The sequence below is a fragment of the Phalacrocorax carbo genome, chromosome 11, assembly GCF_963921805.1.
Source record: "Phalacrocorax carbo chromosome 11, bPhaCar2.1, whole genome shotgun sequence".
NCBI lineage: Eukaryota > Metazoa > Chordata > Aves > Suliformes > Phalacrocoracidae > Phalacrocorax > Phalacrocorax carbo.
Window position 1 is genome coordinate 24693627 of NC_087523.1, and position 9507 is coordinate 24703133.

Sequence of the window (9507 nt, forward strand, 5' to 3'; positions counted from 1 at the left end):
GTTCACTGGACCCTCCCCTAGTGACAGGCCCTGCCCCCTGGTGACAGCTCCAGTGGGGCGGTGCCTGGCCCAACAGTCACCCCCCACTTAGAAGCAGCCCCCACACTCCGGCAATGACCTGGCTGTGTGCACGGCTAGCTACCAACCCCAGCAATGTGCCCCGCCCCCTGGCAATGGCGTGGGTGGTGCTGCAGGCACCCCTTGGCCCCACCCCTCTTAGCCACAGGCCCTACCCTTTTTTTTCCCTTTTTTTTTTTCTTTTTCCCCTACCTCCTTTCTTCCTTGCTGTGAACTTCAGGCAGGTGATAAAACTCCCTATTGCTCTTCTAGCCACCTTTTCCACCTTTACACTCTCCAATGGTTCACCACACCCCTTTTCCAGGCAATTGTGGGAGGGGTGGTGGGTGGGTCCTGTGGTAGATGAGCTTTGAGAGCTCAACTCAAATGAGGTGGATGAGGTTTGAGAACACTTTTTGCTCTTGGGCTTCTGTGTTGTTGTTGCTCTCTTCTTCATTTGGGTGATTGCATGAATGGCATGAGGATATCGGTGTTGACCGTCAGCAGAGGAATTAAGGTTCTTTTGGAGGTTAGAAGAAGCAGAGTCCTTATGTGTTCTGTTTGAGTTTTGTTGTGGGGGTGGGGGAGGGAAGGGGCTGGGACATGTAAAACATGGTACCTGACAGGGGAGCTGTCTGTGACGTGGGAGGCTGTGAAAGAGATCATGGACACCACTGGACAGGCGTTAGAACCTGGTGCTCAGCACAGACTGACCTGGCAGAATGGTCCTACCATCTTAAGGAACACTTATTCTGTACTGAGACTTTATGACTAAAAGTAGACAGAAAATTTTAGAAGCAAGTAGGATTAAGGAAATAAGGAGAAAAATTAAGGACGAGCAAGAGTGAAATAAACTGGAAATGTAGAAAGAAAATTTTAGAAGCAAGGGCACTAAGGAAAGAGGAGAAATAATTAAAAAAACAAAAAGAGCAAAGGGAGTAAAAGTAAGCTGAGAAAGAACATTTAAAAAGGTCTGAGGAATAAAGGAAAAGATTGAAATGTAGGGACAGCAACCTGAAAGAGGTAGAAAAGAAAATGAAGAAGCAAGGGCACTGAGAATGACAAGAAGTCGTTTTTAAAAGCCAGCAAAGGGAATTAAATTAGCCCTAGAAAGAACATTTAAGAAGCCATGAGTGTTAGAGAAATAAAGGAAACTCGTATGAAATAAGAACAGCAAACTAAACCAGAGATGTTGAAAGAATGCATAAAAAGTGAGCACCCTAAGGAAAAGCAAGAAAAAATTAAAAAATAATGACAGCGAATGAGGGGAAAATAAAAATCTTTAAAAGCCAAGAGGTTAAGAGAGAACTAAAAAATAGTAATGGTGAAGTAAAACACAGACATAAAGGGAAACTTTAATAAGTGATGGCACTAAGGAAAGAGAAGATCTAAGTAAAAAATAGACAGCAAATGGGAAAAAGGTACATAGAAGACTTTAAAAGCAGCAGGAATTAGAGAACTAAAGGAAAACCATTAAAAAATGCAGACTGTGAATTAAAATGGTGATTTTATTTGATATATTATTATAATACATATATTTATACATAAAAATAACAAATATAATAAATAAACCCATAATATATGCTTATATCTTTATATATTATTATATATAAATACAAATGTAATAAAGATTATTATAACCACAGTAAATACATAAAATTTATTATACATATTTATTAAATAATAATAAATAACATAATAGTAAAATTATGTAATAATTTATGGGAAATGGAAAGACATTTTCAAAAGCAATGGCACTAATGGATGACCTGGAAATTAACAAAGAAACACATTGACGGGGATACAAGTAGGCAGAACATTTTAAAAAGCAACAGTGATTAAGGACAAGACGGAAAAAATTAAAACCTCAGGATAGCCAGCTAAAAGGGAGATGTAGAAAGAAAGTCTAAAAAGCGGCAGCACCAAGGCACATCAAGAAATAATATAAAAAAAGACAGCAAGTAGGATGAAAGTAGACAGAAAACTTTGAAAGCAAGTGTGAATAGGGAAGCAAGGAAAATATTTTAAAATAGCAATGGTGAACTACATCAGTGGTGTAGGAAAAAATTGAAAAAGCGAGGGGGATTAGGGAAATAAAGAGGAAAAATAAAATTTAGAGAGATGTAGAGGGAAAATTTAAAAAGTGACAGTGCTAAGGGAAGACAAAGAATTAAATGACAGTGAATTAAAGACAGCGAATGGGGTAAAAGAAGACAGAAAATCTTAGAAGCCAATAGGATTTAGGAAGTAAGTAAAAATAACAAGGAATGTTGAGCTAAACTTCCCCTACCCCAAGCAGTAACAGCAAAATCAAATGCAGACATAAATAGAAAAGTTTGAAAGCTTGTATCTGCTTAGATAGCTTGCAAAGGAAAGGGATATTGTCAAGCGCTGACAGAGTGCATTCCCAAATGTGAAATTTCACACCTGCTCCTGCTTCCTGGCAGAGATGTACTTTCTGCCCTTTCGTTGCTTCTTGAAGTAAGAGCAGAAGTAAGAGCAGAATGTTTTTCAGAGTGTTTGGGTAAACTGCTATTTGAGGGACAGAGGCAGAATGGCTCAGCTCGGAGCATCAGGAGTTTTTTGTTTTTCTGTTGGTTTTGTTTTTTTTTTAAAAACTTTGGATACACTCCTGATTAATGTGTCGATCCTTTCTCTTCGTGGCTTCCGTTCTCACACACATGGTTGTTTTCATCCCCTGAGTAGCAGGCAGATGGTTTTGTTAGTCCCAGCTATGCGAGCATGGGTGACTTTCCTGGCTTCCCAAAGCCAAGAGCAATAATTAATCTGCTTCCTGGAGGAGGTGTGATTATTGGTGTGAGAAGTGATTCCTCTATCCTAATTGTCTCAGAAGGAAAGGGAAGGTCACAACGGTCTTTGGCCTCTGGAAACTCTAAAGACAGAGTCCCAGGGGGTTTGCCCCCCCAGAGCTGCTGCTGAAAGAAATCTCTTTTGTCTTTAATCCCTGCTTGTGCTTCTGGCTTTAGGACAGAGGATATGCTATTTGAAATCTGCCTTTCCCCGTTTAACTTCTGCCAGATCCCCATGCCCTCCCCTCAGGGCTGCTGCGGGGTCTGTGGCATTTCATAACGGCTGGGACCATGAAGAGACCCTGGCGCACGGCATGGGCCACCATATAATGTTTTAGAGTTGAATGATCTGCAGTTGTCAGGTTGGTGTCTCAGGGTAGGCTCACTATTTGCACCTTGTCAAATCGGTCCTCAACTGAATATGTGGGGGAAGGGGAGTGGCAGAGCAGCAGGCTTGAACACACGGAGGCTTCTGAAAGAGTTCAACCTGCTTATGAGGGCCTGCGTTCCAAATGCTGCATTTCACTGCTGGCTACACAAGTGGAAATGGTGACTGGTAAATGAAGCCAAAGTACATGTTTTGGTTTGGTTTTTTGGTGGGTGGTTTGTTTTGGTTGTTTTTTTTTTTTTTTCTATTTTGGCTGAACAGAGTTTCTAGAACTTACCTATGCTGTGTAATTTTACCTCTCTGAAGAAAACAGATTTCTCTAGCTGTAAGTGTGCTTGTAAGTATATTTCTGTCTGGATACCTCACCCCGCTGTGCTTTGGTAAGGCTTTTTAAGAGCCTCTCCATCCAAAAAGCCCTTAGCATCAGCCGGTGAGGAGTATCCTCTTGAGGCGAGAGAAAATGGGTGCGGGAAGAAATGGAGGGAACCACAAAACCTCAGTGTTTTAGGGGTGCCATAGGCTTTAGCGTGATGGATGTCTGACTGAGGGCTGGTTCTTGGAGAGGGCACTCGAAGGCCATGCATTCGAGGGCAGAAGCATCGCACGCATGTGTTTGCACACCATTGTGATGAGAGCATGCTCTGCGACGCCTGTACCGGTCATGCTGTTGAGTGATAGAGGACATTGGGGCCAATGTGTGGGTTGAGAGTGTTGGGGGGGGCTGGTGTTTGTGTGTTCTGGGGTCTCTTGCATTGTTCTCCCCTCCCTCCCTCTCTCCCCCTAGGTCACAGTGAGCATCATGGTAGAGTAACAATCCCAGTGGTGGTCAAACTTCTGGAAAAGGTCTTTGTACTTGTGATATTGCAGCTCTTTCTACAGGCACGACTGCTCCATGCCACCTTTCCTTGCTCTTACAGGTACCAGAACAAATTCCCACAGTGCGTTTGAATTAGTGCCCCTCCTTGTGTTTGCTCTTTTGTACTTTGATGCCTTCTCTCTGGGTGGATTGTTTGGACCCCAGGTTGTTTGGGGGGTGGGAGGGAGGGAATAGGAACTCTGTGGCTATGTAGGAGATGAGAGTAAAACTACTTAATTTGGACTAAACAAATGAAGTTCTTGCACCTTTGTAAATGTTGAAGAAGAATTCCATTGCTGTGTAATGGCTGAACCTGTTAACTTATTAAACCACACGGAAATCAAAACCTGAGTCTGACTTCATACCTGCTCGAGTGCAGTGAGTTGGGCTTCAGCTGTGTAGAAGTTCAGGGAGGTATTTCATTCATAGGCCTCTTTTTTTTTTTTTTTTTTTTTTTTTTTTTTAAGACTGTCATCTCTGAACAGCCCTTTTTGCCAAATCCAGGCACCCGGGCTCACAGTCTGTAAGACCACGGCAAGGGCCCTAAGCCTTTGTGGTGCTCCTGGGAGGCAAGAGATTCCCGAGAAGGCGCTATCAGCCCTGGAAGGCGTGAGCAGTGCCAAAACCTTCTGTGGAGCCCAGATGTGTGGCAGGACCCTGGGAGGGTCAGTTACAGCTTCTCGGGGGGCCGTAGCAGCATGGGGAGAGCTCTGCCCTCTCTGTTGTGAGTGTCCACTTCAGCATGTTCTCCTTTTGCCTGCCCTGCTTTCCCTTGTTTCCTGTCCTCGCTTTTTTGCAGGGCCTGCAATTCCAGCTGCAAAGTCAAGGTAGGCCGGGGGAAAATAAACAAACAAAAAACCCCAACAGAGCCCCCCTACCATCCCCATTTGCAAAAGGAAAAATCACCAATTTTGTGGAAAAGTGCCAAGGAACCCCAGAACTGAATATTTTGGAAAAAAACCCCAAACCAAACAAACAAAAAAACCCCCTTCAATTCTTATATTATGGAAAAGCAAAAAAAAACCAAAACCAAACATAAACAAAAAAAATCCCCAGAAACCCCCAAACCCCCATTTGGGGTTTTGGGGTGAAACACTGGTAGTTTGATGGGCATAACTGGGGGTTATCAGTGCACATTATCTGGTGTGGGTCAGTTATCCAGAGTGGATTATCTGTTGCAGGTTATCCCAGGTGAGTTACATGCTGTGGATTATTCCAGGGGGAACACCTGGTGTAGGTCATCCCCATGCATGCTTCCCTCTGTGCCTTTCTACCCACACATTCTCCTGTCTGTCCATGTCTCCCTGTCCCCTCTGTATGTCTCTGCCCTCCCAAATACTTTCTACTGAAAGGCTCCTCTGTATGAGGTTTTCCCCCCCTCCCCAGTGACATATCCCCTGCCCTCCTACCTTGTGCCCCCTCTTCCCCCTCCACCCCTGCTCCACTGCCACCAATAACCCCTCTGCTTCTGCACCCCCAGGGCGCTGCCTGCACCCCCCACATGCCCATTGGCCCCATCTAAACTCTGACACTCCCCACCCACTTCCCTGCACCCCATTCCCACCCTGCACTCCCTCCTCCTCTGTCCTGGATCTATGCTGGAAATGGTGTGGCTGAGGCAGGGCTGTGTCAGTCACTGCTGAGTGGTACTTGCACAGTGCCAGGGGCTCTTCTGCTCCTTGCGCCATCCTACCAGCAAGCAGGCGGGGGGGCATGGAGAGCTGGGAGGGGATGCAACCGGCACAGTGGACCCCAGCTGACCCCAGGGATATTTGGAACATATGTCACAGGCAATAATAAAACCAGGGGGGAGGTTTGTAGGGGGCCACTGCTTACAGGTTGCCTGGGCGTGGCTCGGTTGGTGGTGAGCGATTGTTTTCATTTGTGTCCCTCGTCTTTCTTGGTGTGTTTTGTTTTGTTTCTTTCTTAACTGGTGGTTGGTGGTTGTTGAACTGTGTTTATCTCAACCCATGACTTTTCTCACTCTTACCCTCCTGATTCTCTCCCCCATCCTGCTGGGCTGGGGGGAAGTGAGTGGTTGTGTGGTGCTTAGTTGCCAGCTGGGGTTAAACGACAACAGAAGGTGAGTTGCAAGCCCTGCCTGGCTAATGCATTAGGTGCATTATGTAGCAATAACATGATTCCTACCATCTTGATAGGCCATCCTCATTCTTCATGGCTGCTTTATAGCATCTTTTGCACGGCACGAGTACTGCTGCATATGGAACAAACATACCTGTCTCCAACCCTCTGGGAAGTAACTGCCAAAGATAAAGAGCAAAACAGCCATTGCACAACCTACAGCGATGCTGCCTCTCCAGGCGCCTGCAGGCCTCTCTTTCTTGCCTCTTACTCTGTCCAGCCAGGCTGGAAAGTGTGCTTGTTGCAGAAACAGCTATGCCCTGTGACTGCTTCTCAGGTTGTTGGCTTGGCCCCAACAGCGTACAGGCTGCTGAGGTCACTGCCTCTGCACGGGCCGCAGGCGGCCCGGAGAGCTCTACACCAAGTAATTTCTTTCCCCTTTGGGCAGCAGCAGTTCCGCCACTGCTTCAGGCAGCTGCTTTGTCAAGGGAAAGGAGCTGGGACAACAACGGGCTGCTGCAGACTCTGATCAGGGTAAGAGGCTGTTCCCTCAGGAGCCAGCACAGGGAGAGCGGAGGTATGCACAGGCAATTATCAATCCCATTGAGTAGTAAAGTGACGGTTAAATCGTTAGAGTGCAAAGAAATAAAGGAAATAGTATTTAGGGATGAATCATGACTAAATTTAATTGCAGCTATTACTAAACAAACCAGGCAGTCATTATTCCTAATCTGTATTGTAATTAAAAAAAAAAACCAAACATTTGCAATCCTCTTCTAAGCGATAAATACAGAAAACTAGTTGCGAGTCATCAATAGCTAAATCTAAATACAGCCATTATTAAATCAATTTCATGCATTAATGACTCCTGACCAGAAACAAAATAAGGAAGTTTCAGAATCTAAAACGAAAAGCTGGAAATCTAAATCGTAAGTGGTTAATACTGAAATTATAACAGGGCAGTAAGTTCAGAGGCAGTGACAACTGCTGATTCCAACCCAAACAGTAATTGAAGCTTTAGATTCTTAAATGAAGAGAAATAAAGGTGAGCTGTTAAACAATGGCTGTGTTCAAGCGTAGGTATTCAGAAAATTCGCAGGTGGTGGCGATTCCGGACCAGAACAATGTCAAGAGATGTAGATTTAAAATAAAATTACAAAACTAATGGAGTGCCACAACCGCCTGAATGTAACCACAGCCACTTTAGGGGAACATGTCGTGTGTGTCGTCCCGTCCCCCCCCCCAGCCACTGGTATTAATTACTTCCAAGTAGACCTAAAATAAAAGTAGAACCAGTGCAGGTTAAATGTGGGTAGTACACAGTTGTATTGAATTTTAAAAAGATTTAGGACACTAACCAGTCATTGTTTATGCCTCTTACTTATTAAATGACAGTGATGTTAAACTGATGCATTACTGAGGCACAGGACGTAATGTCATCAAGAGATTTCCCCTCTTAGTGACAGGCCCTGCACCCTGGCGATGGCAGAGTGATGGCAGTGCAGTGCCCTCTGGTCCCACCCCCTTAGTGACAGGCCCTGCCCCTTGGGACAGTCCAGGGAGAGGTGTCTGCACCACCTGGTTGTGACAGGCCCTGTTGCTGGTCAGCTGGTCATGTCCCGGGGTGGGGGGGCAGTGTTGGCATCCTTTTGGCCACAACACCCTTGGCAACAGGCTATGCCAGCTGTCAATGGCCATGCAGGGGTAAGGATTTCAGAGCTTGGCACTGTTTGGCAGCATCTGTAGTAGAAAGTTCCCTTGTGTGCTGATTTTCTTTTTTTCTCATGTGATGTTGTTTTGTGTGCTTAGGGGTGGTAAGATGGTTTAATGGTATTGTGTTTTGAGTTTTGTTTTTTTCCTTCTAAGTGCATTTTATTGTGCTGGAATTCTTGTCTTTACTGAAGATGGAACCTTGGGTTTTCCACTAGTTTTGCTGTTAGCGGCAGACTCGGGAGCTTCAGGCCTGCCAGTACAGGGGAGGAGCTGTCAGGAAAGGCTGGGGTTCCTTCCCGGACTGCTCAGAAGAGAAGGGGCTTCTAAAGTTTTCAGACCAGAGGGTGGTTGGGAAAGGGAGGTGGGATCATCAGCCTTCCTCAGATGGGTTTTGCCCTTGGATTTGGGTGTTGGCGAGGCCTGTTCTGTCTTGGTCTCTTGGCAGCTGGCATGAGGTTGTGACAAAATCACGAGGGATGTGGTATAAACTGTCTGGGCCTCTGCATCACAATGCGTGGGACTGAATGTCAGACAAGTCTCATCTCAGGATGCATGAGGTATTTTAAGGTACATTAAGATGTATGCTCCAGAACTCTGAGGTCTCTGCTGTTCCGTGCTTTTCACATACTTCATTCACTGACTTAATTTTTACATCTGTCCCTTCACAGTCCATCTGGATGTCATGGTGACTGTTAATTAGAGGCATTGACTAGTCCCTTGTTTCCAACGCAGGCTTGTGTCGCTTCCCTGGAACTTGCTGGGGAAGAGGATGTGTGTTCTTTGTGCTCCTGACAATCTCCAGCCGGGGGGCTCTGTCTCCTATTGCTGCCCCAGGTGCGCAAGCTTTTTCTATGATTCCCTTTTTGCCTTTTTCCTTATGTGTTCGGTGAGGTTTGCTCCAGTATCGGCGATGGCAGTTATGTTCTCTTCTCATTTATCTGTTGTGTGTTTAGCACTGGTTTCTGTTGTCCTAAGGTGTGTGCTGGTTTTGGCTGAGAAGGGGTTTGTTCTCTTCACTGTAGTGCCTGTGGTGGTCAGGGACCTTTCCAGCTTCCCATGCTCTGTCATGTGGGCAGGAGGCTAGGAGGGGCGGGGCCAGGGCAGCTGACCCCAACTGGCCAATGGGATGTTCATTCCATACCATGTGACGCCATGACCAGTATATTAAGGGGGGCAGTTGCAGCTCTGGGACTGCTGGCATTGGGTTGGTGGGCGGTGAGCGGCCGTGTCATGTGCAGTTTTTTTGGTGGTTCATTCCGCTTCCCGCCCCGGGTTTCGCGCCTCTCATTGTTTTCCTTTCCATTGCATTTCTGTTGTTGTAGTTTTATTTTAATTATTAAACTGTTCTTATCTCAACCCATGAGCTTTACCCTTCTGATTCGCCTGTCCCACCGGTGGGGGAGTGAGCAAGCAGTTGTGTGGGCTGAGTTGCTGGCTAAACCACAACAGTCTCTTTTGGTGCCCAACATTGGGCCCAAGGATTCGAGATAATAACAGCTGCTGGTCACAGCACCATGTTCTTGTTTTTGCAGTTTGTGTTAAATATTGGTGTTGGTTTGTTTAGTCTGCTGTGATTAATAATGTTTTGCCTACAAGATTTG